The sequence below is a fragment of the Phocoena sinus genome, chromosome 5, assembly GCF_008692025.1.
Source record: "Phocoena sinus isolate mPhoSin1 chromosome 5, mPhoSin1.pri, whole genome shotgun sequence".
NCBI classification, from domain to species: domain Eukaryota; kingdom Metazoa; phylum Chordata; class Mammalia; order Artiodactyla; family Phocoenidae; genus Phocoena; species Phocoena sinus.
In genome coordinates, this window is record NC_045767.1 from 108,084,955 (window position 1) to 108,100,070 (window position 15,116).

The 15,116-nt window shown below is 35.0% G+C and overlaps 1 protein-coding gene across 3 annotated transcripts in view; it reads left to right on the top strand.

Annotated features, from left to right (window-relative positions):
- FBXW7 (F-box and WD repeat domain containing 7) overlaps window positions 1-15,116 on the top strand; it is a 208,136-nt gene that overhangs the window by 51,928 nt on the left and 141,092 nt on the right. For 2 of the 3 annotated variants that reach the window (XM_032632853.1, XM_032632854.1), the window contains exon 2: window positions 7,630-7,669. The exons of the other annotated variant lie outside the window; for it this stretch is intronic. The gene's annotated coding sequence lies outside the window, so the exon portion shown is untranslated. The remainder of the gene's footprint in view (window positions 1-7,629; window positions 7,670-15,116) is intronic. 3 annotated transcript variants of the gene reach the window in all.

Consider the following 15,116-nt stretch of genomic DNA (forward strand, 5'->3'; position numbering starts at 1 on the left):
TTATTAAAGATAAAATAGAAGACAATTCAAAACTTTTGTAAAATGACCATTAAAGACAAATTAAATGATAGGTTAAAAAGATCATTGTTACAATTCTTTCAATTATGAATGAAAACTACATAATTGTTTAGTAACTATAAATGTCCACTGTGGTCATATTTAAAGGAAGACCAAATACTACTTTTAGTTAGTTCCTGATTTAAAAATTATTATTTTGACAAATTTTGTTAAAAGTATTAGAAATACACACACACATCTCTATATATGCTTGTTTCTGTTCAGTTGTTATGAACTTATATTTTCTGTCATTATGAACTTAACGTTAAAGGAAAAATATATCTTATGAACTAATATCATTTGATTTTACTTCTCACCTTTACTGTTAGTTTCTTGTTTTTAAAGAAATTTGTGAGGTCTTACTTTTATACCTGATTTAAATAGGAACTTTAAATATTTGTTTAACCATAAAGTATTTGTCTATCAGGGAATATATTAATGTGTATTTTGTTTATATTGTCTTGTTCTCGATTTTCTAAGGTCTGATTTTTATGTATAATTCCCTAGCATTTGGTGGTGTGGTCTAGTATGGTCTAGCCTGTGTGAAGGGAGAGTCATGTACCCATAAGATAAATACTATTTGTTAGAGCATCAATTTTACTTGAAGAGTTGGAAAAAGGGAACATTAGGCAATTTAACTGTGAAGTAATTAGAAGGTTATTTATATAATAGAATGAATTCACAAATAATACAAAGTTGAATGCAAAATGTGTGTTAATTTTTAATGTGAGTCAAGCATTCCAAACAATTTGGCTTTCATGTAGGCTGTTTCAGACTGTACTTTTCATTGTCACAGGTTAGATGGAGCTGAAGAGTAGGGGGGATAAGATCGTTATATGTTTTTTACTTTTACCTTTGGTGGTTTTTTGCTAAACTGAAATGTGAGAAGTATTGTCCTGAGGTATTTACCCCTAACTCTTCAGCTGCCTCTGGATACCTTCTTTGTGCCTAGGATACCTTCCTAGGAAATCAGTTTGCCAGCATCTGCTTATCAGGACAAGGCCTGTTTCTGAGTTGGTAGTATAATACCTAAAGGCTTTCTTGTCTTGAGGTATATCATCAGCAGAAGTTTGTCTTCCTTTCTGTAGATCTTTAGAATTTTAATCTTAGCCCTTAGATAGTGCTTTCAGTCTTTTTTGGTATTTTTATTGTCATTACTATGTTTAATTTTGTTAACTAGAATCTACATTTTCTTTTTTTCTGTCCATTTAGTTGGGCTTTATACTTTTCTTTGCAAAAATCTTGTGTCCTGAGGTAAATTTGCATCTGAGCATTTAATAATTAAACAAATTACCATTGTGAGTGGATTTATTTTATATGAATAGTGTGCCACAACTAAATTGTACTACAGTTGATTTTTCCTTTTTGTGGAGCTTTTACAGTGTTGATAGTATTTTTGTTTGCTTGCTCCCCCATATGTATAGCTAAGTAATTACCAAAAAAGGTGTTTTTTGCCATATTTATTCTATAATTGCTACCGTGCAATTGAACTGCAAAAGGAGGACATTCTCACAGTGGTTATATGTCACTGCAATAAAGTGATCAGTTGAGACTTGTATTGATTTAAGGAGTATGAAGGTGGTAGTGAAAGATAAGACCTGGGCTTAATGAGAAGTATGTTGTAAAAATTGGCAATTGACAAGAACTGTGAGGAATTTAGAAATACTTTTAAGGTTTGTGGAAATGTTGAAGAAAAGCGATGAGAGCATAACTTTATAAAGGTGTAATTGTGTAGTGAAAAGGATTATAAAAATGCAGGTAAATTGTACTGAAACTTATGTTTTGTAATGTTTTAATAACTGGGGCAAGTAAGATATTTTAAAAGTATCATGTGTTTCTTTTTAAATTTGTTGGTAGTTTCTGTGAGACTGTCATCAGAACATTGAGGGATTCCTTTCAAACTGTTGGAGGCATTGTGGAAGCATTCCTTTGCAGTTTTGTGGCAATCAGGCAAGAAGCTTGAGAGGATAAATGCTGAGTGCTGTGTCTTCTTTGTTCAAGAAATAGAAATGCAGCATGAGATTTTTAAAGTAAAATTTTACATCTTTTACAAAAAATTATGATAGTGTGGAGTTTTTTGAAGATATGTGAAGGATAAAATAGGATTTAGTTCTCTATAAGGTAGGGATAAACTGTCGATTTAGATTGTGTTGATTTGTGAAATATTGTAATTAGGGTAAATTGAATGGGTGATGGGCAGTTTGAGAAGTGATTGCTAATGCTTTTTTTTTTTCCGGTGAAGATATTTTATTTTTCATAAAAATATAATTGTACAATGCTCTTCAGAGAAAGAAAAGTTCCTTCAGTGCCCCAAAATACCATGTGATTTAGTAGTAATTTTCCTCTCCTTTAAAACTAAAAATGTAATTGATAATAGGCAACTGATTTCTTGTGAAACATCGCATTTACGTTTTTAAATTTTATTTGCCTTTGTTTTAACTAAAGGTAAGTCTGGTTTTAACCTATAGTTTTTGGAATGAGCCAAATCAAGCCTATCAATTCAAAGATGATAAAATGCTAAATGGTGATGCTGGTAGATACTGTCAGATAGCTGGTAAACAGTGATATGAATTTGCTGCAGCAAGATTCTGATTCTGATATATTAGAAAGATTTTAGATAAGATAGAAAAAAAATTTAAGAACTTCAAGTATATCCTAAAATTTGATCTAGTCAAACTTATTCCATATTATACTCAGTTGCTCTAATATACAACAAATCTATGCTAAATTAATGACAGAAAATTGATGACTGGTCTAAATTTTCCCCCTTTCCTTTCCTTCTTTGGGAAAAGGAAAAAGGAAACATTACTCTGTGTACCCAACAGAGCAAGGAGAACAGCAGAACAGATGAAAGGGGACTGAGCTCACTGACTCTTCAACCGGCTTCTGTTCTCTCTCAGCCTGTATGTTGTCCTTATAGGTGAGTGAGAGATGCTAGGATTTCAGCATGCTGCTCCTTAACTGGAATGGGACAATTACTTAATTTATAATTCAAGATCTGATATCTATGTAACAACTTAAAACTCTTGACTAGCTGAGACCTTGCTTTTTAGATATTTTTCACCAGTCTGGCTCTAACTTTTCCACCTCTAAAATTAAAATAGAAAACAGCAACAAAAAATAACAGAATCCTAAGAAAATATATCATTAGCATTATTCAGAGGTGCTAGCTTTTCAAATACCAGTTTTTACGTAGTTATCATTAATGAGCAATCTGTGTTAGATTTATTGCTGACTGAACAGTGTGTAGTCACTGAATTCACTGTGCATCTTTTGTTTTAGGGGAAGACTGTTCTGCTTACATCCTTATTGTCCTCTCTGGGATTTTTAGTGTATTACTAGAAATAATGAAGTCAGATAATTTTCCTAACAAACCTTTGTCTAGCCCTGTAGGTTCTTTAGATTTGGGATGGATCTGTTGGCTCTCTGCTTCAAAATAGGTCCTAAATGGTGATCATGGTCCTTCTCTTAGTGTTTGTCTGTCTTATTTTAGTGAGATGTATGACCGCTGGGGAGGTCTCCTTACATTTAGTCAGTTGATCTTTCTCTTTTCGGTAGATAAGCCAAACTTCTCTTGAGGGAGAGTTTTTTTGCCTGTATTTTCTAAAATGCCTCTCAAATGAACACTGTTGTTCATTTCAAAAGTTGCCTAAAGTGGGAACCTGTAAGTCTTAAGTTGTTCTTAGTGAAAATATACAATTTAGAAAGATAAGTACCTGAATTAGAAGAAGTGGGTGTCTGGCTTGGGGGTGGGTTGACTGATGAAAAAAGTCAGTTTTGTGCAAGTGTTGCTTTTGCACCTTATGTCATAGAACTACAACTGAATGGTTGGCTACTTTCAAGTAGAAACCTGATAAATCCTGGCTGGTTGGAGGTTTGGAGAGATCTCTACCAGGCCAGACTCGTAGGTAAGGCAACCCAAGACTGAGGAAAGTTATTGTAAGGTTTTGATGAGTCGTCTAATGTTTGTCCAAAGGATACTCAGCCGCTGGGAATTGTTCAGGGAACTAACCTGTTGGAGCTTATGCCATTCTGTTCCTCTGAACATTGTCTTAAGAGACTTATATGACAGACCCCACCCCCAGCTCAAGACAAATCTGTCTTATGCAAATAAGATAGATTTCCATCAATGATACAAGTTTTCAAATCTGATCAAATAATGGTATCATTTAATTTAGAGAGAAGTTAGGTTAAAAAAATAGTTATTAGGTAAATATAATGGAAAAATAAAAGGATATACAGATGAAACTTTATATTTTTAATAAAGAAGGTATACCATTGTAAGTATCAATGTAAAAAGTTTTAGATATGTAAGAATATTTATTTGGAAGACTTTCCTTCAAATGGTTACTGGTTTTTAATAGTCTTAAATTTTTTCTGAGAAACAGGGCCAAGTAGTGTGCCTTAAGGTTTTTATGAATGCCTGTCTTGGCCATACAATTGCTTTTAAAATCAACTTCTGAGTTAGCTGTTAATACTTTTAATATGTGTGAAGTTATACATTTGTGAACCTAACTTGAGCCTATGTAGAACAGGCATTGGGAAGACTTCATGCAAAACTTTCTCTGCTATTAATAGAAAATCATAAGGAATCCCTTCTTGGTAAAATTTATATTTACATTGAAACTATTCTTAAAACTTATTAATACAAAATAACCAGACATATTTACTTTACCTTTATGCAGTCTATAGAAATAAATTGAAATACATTGTTAGGAGATCCAGATTTTCAAATGAGTGAGTTACAGGTCATTAGTACAATGACTTGGAGTTATTTAACTGAGAAGTGATTTTTCATCTATTTTATTTTTTTTAAAATAAACTTTTAGGGACGTCCCTGGCAGTCCAGCGGTTAAGACTGTGCTTCCAATGCAGGGGGTGTGGGTTCAATCCCTGGTTGGGGAACTAATATCCCACATGTTGCAAGGCGTGGCCAAAAAGTAAAAAAAAGTAAACAAAGTAAAAAGAAAGAAACTTTTAAAATAATTGAAGTATAGTTTATATACAGAAAAGTTTAGGTGAACTTTTCTATACTGATGAACTTTTACAAAGTGAACACACCTTTGTAACCATACCTAGATCAAGGTATCCACTCCTCTGAAGCCTCCCTCTGTTCTGCCCCAGTCAAATAACCCATTCACCCAAAGTTAACTACTGTTCTGACTTTGTGATCAGAGATTAGTTTGGTTTGTTTTTGAATTCAATAGAATAATATATAGGCTTCTCCTCCCCTCCCCGCCAGCTGCTTCATATAGCATTGTGTTTGTGAGATGTATCTTAATTTTGTGTATGGCACTAGTTTTCTCATTTTCACTGAGGTGTAGGATACCACTGTATAAGCTACAGTTTATTTCTCCTTCCTACTGCTGACGGACATTTGGGTCGTGAGTTTTGAGCTCCTTAAATAATGTTACTATGATAAATCTTCTACATATCTTTCTGTGCACAAACATATACATTTCTATTGATTGTATACACAGGAGTTGTATTACTTAGTCATTGGGTATGTGTATTTTCACCTTTAGTAGATATTTCCAAATAGTTTTCCATACTGGTTATACCAATTTCCATTTCTACCTGCAGTGCATGAGAATGCCATTTGCTGCACATGCTCACTTACATTTGGTATTCTCTGATTTTTCGATTAAAAACTAGTCATTTTGGTGTGTAGTAGTATCTTATTGTGTTGTTTATCTGTGTTTTCCTGAGGATTAGTGATGTTGAGTACCTTTTCAATATGCTTATTGGTTTTTGAAATTATCTTTTATGAAGCTTTTTTTTGGTCTTTAGCTTATCTTAAAAATTGGGTTGTCTTTTTCTTGGTGATTAAAAGTTGTTTTTTTGTTTTTTAATATTTCATACGTGAGTCCTTTGGACATGTGCATTGAGAAGATCTTCTCCTACCCTGTAGCTTTTTCATTTTAAGAACACAACTTTTTAATGAAGTCCAATTTGCTGTGTTTATCTTTGTGTCTTGTTTAAGAAATCTTTGCCTACCTCAAAGTCATGACAGTATTCTCCTGTCATCTCACAGCTTTATTGTTTTAACTTTATTGTTTAGGTCATACTTTCTTCTTCCCTCCTGTTCCATGGCCTGTGGATGAATGTGATTCATTTGACTGATTTTGATTTTAATAGTAGTAGTGATAGAAAATATACTGGTATGGCTTACTCATAAGAAAATGTTTTTATTTTATTTTTATATATGGCATTATAATTTCTGTATGATAACTTATTGCTAGTTAAAATAGATGATTTTTATTTTGTTGATTCTTTAAAAGGAATTTAAAAACTTTTTTTTTGTCTGACTCTAAAAGAGGCAATCAGTTTTACTATATACTATGTCATGTTCCGTCTTATTTGTTTTGTTTTTGAGGAGTCATAGTGTGATGCCTTAAAGACATTGGATTGTGCAGTCAGTGGCAGCTACTATATTTAAGCAGATGAATGAATCTCTATAAGGTTTGGTTTTGTAATCTATAAAATGGAGAGTAAATAAGGTGATTAAAAAAAGTGTGTGTAAGTTTTTTCAAATCTTTGGCAATGTGCCTGACAAACACTAAGAGCACTATAATTTTTCGTGCTTTTTTAATTGAATTTGTTTTTTTTTTTTTTTTTCCTCTTTTTTTTTTTTTTTTTGCGGTACGTGGGCCTCTCACTGTTGTGGCCTCTTCTGTTGCGGAGCACAGGCTCCGGACGCACAGGCTCAGTGGCCATGGCTCACGGGCCCAGCCGCTCCGTGCAGCATGTGGGATCTTCCCGGACCGGGGCACGAACCCGTGTCCCCTGCATCGGCAGGTGGACTCTCAACCACTGCGCCACCAGGGAAGCCCCTTTTCTTGAATTTTTGAACTTCATTTTGAAGATTATTTTGACCTGAGACTTGACTGAAAGGACATATACTATGTTTATTATAAAATTATTCACAGCTAACTTTTCTAAGTAATAAAATTAATTTGTAAGTTTATGCATTTCTTTTTATTGTGGGCAAAATCTTAATTTTTTTTTTAGTATCAACATAAGGTGGATTTAAAAATATTTATGTTAATTTTTTTAATAAAATAGAATATAATAAATAAATAGAAAATATATATTAATAAATATTTTAAAATATCTTTCTATTTCATTGGCTCTACTTTAACTCTGTAGATGCTACAGTTACATTGTCTAGCTGCTACTTAAAAGGTGGTAACTAGATACTAGAATGTAGAGCTTGGCATTGTATGTTGATGGTTAGGAATAATTTAACATATGGATGCTTTTCTAAGACATTGTTAGTATGCTGTTATCTGATTTGTTATAGAGCTCACTCTTTTTGTAGTCTAGTAACTGCCAATATCTGATAATTCATTAACTTTTCCATATATTACATTTAAACTTTCAGTTGTTTATAAGATTAGGAAAAATTTTGTTAATCATTTGCCAAAGTTCAGCACGTGCTTTGGGTTTTAAAGTAGTGTGAAAAAACAAATTGCTGTCTTGAAAATGGGATTCCTGCATAGACTTTACAGATTAGAGGTAACTCCGAAGTTGAAAAATTATTCCTGATATATTTATTTTTTTATTATTTAGGGAGTCTCAACGAGATTTTTAAAAGGCTATCAAATATTTGGTAAGTACATATTCTCCATGTTAAATACTTTGCATGTTACTTAAGTTTACATGTATATTACATTAATGGCATTTATAATAATAGCCTGTGTAAATTATAATTTATATTTCTTTTAATTTTTACCCAGTATTGGAATTTCTTCTCTTTATATTCTGATCCTCTTCTGATTCTTTCTACACATTGCATCAAGAAAATTCTTCTAGCATGCAGGCTAAGTATTAAAAGAGTTCAAAGAAAGTAGTAGCCTTCATGGGCAGAAATGCTAATACTTTGTGAATGAAACAGGATTTTCCTCACTTGAGATTTTTGTAACAGTTTTTGATTAGCTGTTGATACGAGTACAGATATTAAGATTCTTCAGCCATCCCTTACTTTACTCCTTACATTAGGTCCAGTTCATCACAATAAGCCAATGTGAAGACTCCGATCAGACCTTATGCTGTTTCCTATTTGGGCCACTCCAGTTTCTTTGTAATAACATTATAATATGAAAATTTGATAAGGGCCTGTAATTAAGAATTTCATAAACTTTTGATTTCACTAGATAGTGCTTTTACTGTTTTTACTTTTTTTTTTTTTTTTTTTTTTTTTTTGCGGTACGCGGGCCTCTCACTGTTGTGGCCTCTCCCGTTGCGGAGCACAGGCTCTGGACGCGCAGGCTCAGCGGCCATGGCTCACGGGCCCAGCCGCTCCTCGGCATGTGTGGGATCTTCCCGGACCGGGGCACGAACCTGCGTCCCCTGCATCGGCAGGCAGACTCTCAACCACTGTGCCACCAGGGAAGCCCTACTTTTTAAAATTTTTGAGTGAAAGTGGGAGAATTAATCTCAGAATGTGTTTTACTTCACTATATAGGATTTTAGAGTTTTGTGCTGTGGTGATTATGCTTTGGTTGGTTACTCATGATAGATTTAAAAATTTTTGGATATACTTCAACAGTGAGGGGAAAGTATCAAGTGGCATATGTAGATTTTGATTATTTTAATATAGTAATAAAATTTTTTTAAGGATGAATACATTTACTTGATTAGCTAAAGGAAATTTCCTAGATACATGAAGAAATATTTAATCATTAATTTCTTTTATTATACTTTTTATATGTTTGAAACAATACATATTCAACTGAATGATATTTCTAAAATTCTGTAATAATCATAGTTGATGTAAGTATTCAAAATTATACCACTCTATTTACTGTATATTTATAATAAATATAACATTTTTAAGAGCAAATGATGTTACAAAAATCTCTTAAACAAAATTTTACTACTTTAAAATGTGGTAACTGATTTCTGGTGATGTATTAAGTGGAAAAAGCAATTTACTGCCATTTTTTCCCCCATTGATGCGAATATTTGAGTTAGTTTGAATGAACCGTATTCAGATTTGTGTAATCATTACTGCTATCTAGTTTTAGACATCTCCCTCCCCCCCGCGCCCCCCCCCCCCCCCCAGGCAACCAGTAATATACTTTTTCTATGAATTGCGTATTCTGGACATTTCTTATAAATGCAATCATACAATATTTGTCATTTTGTGTCTGGCATCTTTCACTTAGCATAATATTTTTAAGGTTCACCCATGTGGTAGCGTGTATCATTTATTTTTATGGCTAAAAAATATTCTACTGTATACCACAATTTGTTTATCCATTCATCAGTTGGTGGGTTGTATCTACGTTTGGGCTATTAGGAATGCTTCTGCAGTGAACATTCTTGCATAAGTTTTTGTGTGCACTTATATTTTCATTTCCTTTGGGTGTATACTTATAAGGGGCAGAGTTGCAGGTTAGTATAGTAACTGTGTGTAACTCTGAGGAACTGTCAAAATGGATGCACTGTGTTACAATCTCACCCCAGTGTATGAGGGTTCCAATTTCTCCACACTCTTGCAGACATTGATTGTTACACTGTCAATCTTTTTTGTATTTTAGCCATCCAGATAGATGTGAAGTGGTATTTTATTGTGGTTTTGATTTAGATGTGAAATGGTATTTTATTGTGGTTTTGATTTTCATTTCCGTAATGACTAATGTTGAGCATTATTTCATGTGCTTATTGACCATTTACACACGTCCTTTGGAGAAATGTCTCTTCACATCCTTTGCCCATTTTTTAATTAGGTTGTCTTTTTATTGTTAAACTATACACGTTCTTTATATATTCTGGAAACTAGCCCCTTATGAGATAATATGATTTGCAAATACTTTCTCCCATTCTGTGGATTGTCTTTTCACTTCCTTTCTGGTGTCCTTTGAAGCACAAAAGTTTTAAATTTTGATGAAGTCTAATTTAACTCTTTTTTTCTTTTGTTGCTTATGCTTTTGGTGTCATATTGCAAAATTATCTTTAAATAAATATTCATTGATAGTCTAGGTCTGTGACAAGGTTTTAATTATCACAGGGCTGTAAAGCATTGACATTTCCTGTGTTTGACAGCCAAAGCCCAAAGGAAGCAATTATCCTTGTATTTGTGCTTCAATTCCTCAGCTAATTGTTTTAAGCAAAACATTATGTTTTGATTCCATGAAAACGTTAGCTGTGTGTGATATGTTTATTGATATTGGTCTCATGAATTCATAGTTAGTTTTTTAGATTGGAGAAGAACTAAGTATTTAGTTTATCGTGGTGTTTATTGCATATTTGATTTCATACCTTAATAAACCATCGTTTTTTAGGCTAAGAGTATTATCAGGGTTCTTTTTAGCTTTCCTGTGAGGAAAAAATAGATTTTGAGAATCTTATTGATTTTAATCTTGTGCAGGTTATTTGTAGCAGTGATATTTTGATGTTTTTGTAAACCTACATATGCAATACGTATATTTTTCTTCTGCTTTATTAAGTATGTGCCTTTTTAATTTTTATGGGACCATTTTAGTTTCTTATTTTTTACATTATGTGGTTTTTTAAATCAACTGGAGGCATATTTCAGGATGTATTGGCCTGTAATGTTGTCTAATTCAGTTCTTTAGAAAAATGGCATGTGACAATGAAGTGTCACTACTCTTAGTAGATTGGCTTTCTGTGTAAGGGCAACAGGTTGTAATACAGTATAAGAAATATATTTTTATTTGGGGAATTTACTTTTGTATCTTTCATATTATCTAATAGTATTCTGTGTTAACTTCAGGTCAACCAAAGTCTATTTTAATGAAATTTTATAGAGCTAAGATCATTGATATTCTTCTTGTTAGTTGATTTTAAATCATAGTGTCCATTGGTGAACAGTCCTTAAGTGCCCATTGGATGAGTGATACTGTTCTTTACATTGATGTGTGTTATACTATCTGTGGACATTTTGCAATGGAAAAGGAAATAAAAACTGACATCTCATTCATGGTGGTATTAATTGTGATAAAAATAAGGAAAAGATTTAGCTGAGAGAGTTACCTCCTCCTATGGTTATATGTCAGATATGGTGATTAAGAGGATTTTGATGATCTATTTATGGCTGAATTAAGGTGAAATGACTTTTGTGCACTATTCTTTCCCCCTTCCCTTCTCTTGTTCTAAATGCTTATTTACTAACATAATAACTGAATATATATTAATTCTCTTTGAGTATTTATATTTGAAATGAGGTTTTAATATTAGTAGAGACCTCTTTCTCTTACAAGGGTAGGAAGGATTACCCTTTAGTTAAACCACTAATTTGTCACTAAAGTCAGTAAGGCCTGCCTTATACTACAGGGGGCAGCTTCTCAGCACATATACTAGAGTTTGCCATTCTGCTGATCCATAATACCTTGGAGATATTGGTCAGGGTTGTATGGATAGAACAATTAAACTACTCTTCATCAGAGGGGTCTTTCACTACTTTTTTTTTTTTTTTTTTTGCGGTACGCGGGCCTCTCACTGTTGTGGCCTCTCCTGTTGTGGAGCACAGGCTCTGGACGCGCAGGCCCAGCGACCATGGCTCACGGGCGCAGCCGCTCTGCGGCATATGGGATCCTCCCGGACCAGGGCACGAACCCGCATCCCCTGCATTGGCAGGCGGACCCCCAACCACTGCCCCACCAGGGAAGCCCTTTCTTTTTTTAAAAGTTAATTAATTAAATTTATTTATTTTTGGCTGCGTTGGGTCTTCATTGCTGTGCATGGGCTTTCTTTCTGTAGTTGCGGCGAGCGGGGGCTACTCTTCGTTGCGGCAGGTGGGCTTTTCATTGTGGTGGCTTCTCTTGTTGCAGAGCACTGGCTCTAGGCATGCGGGCTTCAGTAGTTGTGGCACGTGGGCTCAGTAGTTGTGGCTCGCGGGCTCTAGAGTGTGGGCTCAGTAGTTGTGGCACATGGGATTAGTTGCTCCATGGTATGTGGGATCTTCCTGGACCAGGGCTTGAACCTGTGTCCCCTGCATTGGGAGGCGGATTCTTAGCCACTGTGCCACCAAGGAAGTCCCTCTTTCACTACTTTCTAATCTTACTCAGGAAAGCTCAGCTAGACTTGAATTATTCTAAATGTCACACTGTTTTTTGCACAAATATCTGAAAGCTATCGCACAAGTAGTATGACTTTTTTTTTCTCCCAGTGCAGTTACTGTAGTAACTGCATCATGCAGAGAAGTTTTCCTAAAAGCTTTTTCCTTCAGAACTTACTTTAAAAAAAAAATTTTTAATTTAATTTTATTTACTTTTTTATAGAGTAGGTTCTTATTAGTCATCAATTTTATACACATCAGTGTATACGTGTCAATCCCAATCGCACAATTCATCACACCACTGTCCCCACCCCCTCACGGCTTTCCCCCCTTGGTGTTCATATGTTTGCAGAACTTACTTTTTAAATGAAAACTTAATCCAGATTAACTCACATTCAGTCTAGTAGCCATCTTAATTTTATTCTTATTAATATCTAAGATTTCCATTCTCCTGATCTTTCTTCAGAAATTTCTCAGTCTATTAATCCAGGGGTCCCCAGTCCCCGGGCCGGGAGCCAGTACTGGTCCAAGGCCAGTTAGGAACCAGACTGCACGGCAGGAGGTGAGCGGTGGGCAAGTGAGCGAAGCTTCATCTGCGGTTCCCCATTGCTCGCGTTACCGCCTGAATCACCCTCCGCATCCCCATGGAAAAACTGTTTTCCACAAAACCGATCCTGGTGCCAAAAAGGTTGGGGACCACTGTATTAATCTAAAGAGTTACAACTGTTCATTTCTTCTGTTTTATCCCCTGTTCGTGGACTGCTTTATTTTGCTAGAGTGATATCAGTTTACTGTCTTGAGAGGTTCCTAGTATAAATTCACATCCCCCCCGCCCTGCCCCAGTATAGCCTCAGCGCTCCTTGGTCATCTTTATCTCTTTTTCATCTTCTATTTCATTCCACATTATTAGTTATTTGGAACCTTTCCACTCTCCTCAAATGACCAGTCCTGTCCCTATTTCGCTTATTCTTTCTTCATTTCATATTTTATACTCTTTCTTTCCCCAGTCTAAGTTTACTCAAAGAATAAAATGTTTTCATTTCTTTCAAAAGCTAACATCTGTATTCTCAGTCTTATTCCTCCTTTCCTTCACTGGAACCTTGTTATTCTTCCTTTTATGCTCCATGCCGGGTTCTCTGCCTTATCACACTAAATCTTGAAAAATATCTTACTTCTACTATTTTCCTATCTTTCCCGTTATCACTGAGCTTGTTTGATTTATAGTTGTTGACTCTAGGTGTCCAATTTCTCAACTTTTATTCAACTACCTTCTGCAGTTTGACTATTGTTTCTACTAGTGTTCTGCTTCCTCAAATGAAAGTAAACCACTTTTCTTACCTACCCAGATAGACATTGGTTAGGTTGATGATAGAATGTTCTGTATCATCCCCAAAATAAGACTGAGTTCCAATTGCTAATCTGTGTCTTTTCTTTTCTCATCCTGTCCTACCTTTTTCAGCATTTGGTATTTTGCTTTTCCTTAACATTCAGTTCTCCCTTGTCTTCTGTAATACTTTAATGGTTTTTCTACTACCTCTCCAACTAAATGCTTGCTTTCTTTTTTATTGCTTTTTTCCTTTACATACCCCTTACGTATAAACTGGGTTGAAGCTTTGCTCCTCCTCATTATATATCATTTTTAGGAGGTGGTCTCTGCTTTTATTATGTAAATTATCACAAATTTGTGATGACTCACAGATGCCACATTTTCCTTTATTACCTGTTTTACTTGAGTCATTAGGTCTTAAGCACCACAAAATTAAATTAATATTTCTCAAGCTGAAAATACTGCCTCGATATATGCATGGAACTCAGTAAACACTTGTTGAATCACTGAATGACTCATCTTAGTCTCCCAGTCTGTTTAGTCTGTTCTTTTTGTTTTAGATCACAATTTTAACCATTCACCTATTCTCATATTGCAAGCCTTGTAACATCTTTGACCAACTCTTGTCTGTGCTGGTTAATATTAGTTATCGTATTTTGGTCCTAAGCTTAACTGATGAGGCAGATGATATTCCCATTTGCAGATGGTAAAAATAAGGATCACAGAGGTTGTGATTTGCTTATAATTTCACAGGTAGTGGTGGAGTTGAAAATTAACATCTGATTCCTTATCACATGTTTTCTGGTTTTCACAGAAAACATTCTAATGATAAAAGCAGTATGATGGGGCTTCCCTGGTGGCGCAGTGGTTGGGAGTCCGCCTGCCGATGCAGGGGACACGGGTTCGTGCCCCGGTGTGGGAGGATCCCACATGCCGCGGAGCGGCTGGGCCCGTGAGCCATGGCCGCTGAGCCTGCGCGTCCGGAGCCTGTTGCTCCGCAGCGGGAGAGGCCACAACAGTGAGAGGCCCGCGTACCGCAAAAAAAAAAAAAAAAAGCAGTATGATGGACAAGAAATTATTGTCAGTGTACTGTGTGAGTTAAGGTAGAGAAAGCAGGTAGGTGGGAATACTTTAAATTGTTACGTGATGAGATGAAGTCCTAATTTGGTGGGAGGAATGAAAATCAAGGATGTGAGAAGTTTGTCCCTCAAGATGAATAGAATTTTGACATCTGTTAGTGATGCAGTGATGCCGGTAAAGTATTGAACAATCCCTCAGATAACAATGATAAAATCCAGATAAAATATTGAAAGAAAAACTATTTAAAAGCAGCAGAAAATGACCAAAAGGAGACAGAAGTCAGCTGAGAAGTTATCCTTTAAAGCCTGAAACTACAATGTGTAAGAGTTGTACATTTGTGGTTTTCTTGCTCTTGAGTGCATCCCAACCTCCTGTATTTCCAGTAGTACAGAACAGAAGTTAAATCTAGCCAAGTAGCTGGAAATTTATTGAGGGAAATCCTAGAAGCAAGTGAACCACTGAAAAGTAAACAAAAACTGATGGAATTTTTTGCCAGCCCACCACCATTACAAGCAATTCTAAAAAGGAAGTTCATCAGTCTGAAGGGAAATGGCACCAGATTTCAAGTGTTATTTACAGGAAGAAACCAACATCAAAAATAGTGAGTAATTGGGTAATTATAAAAAA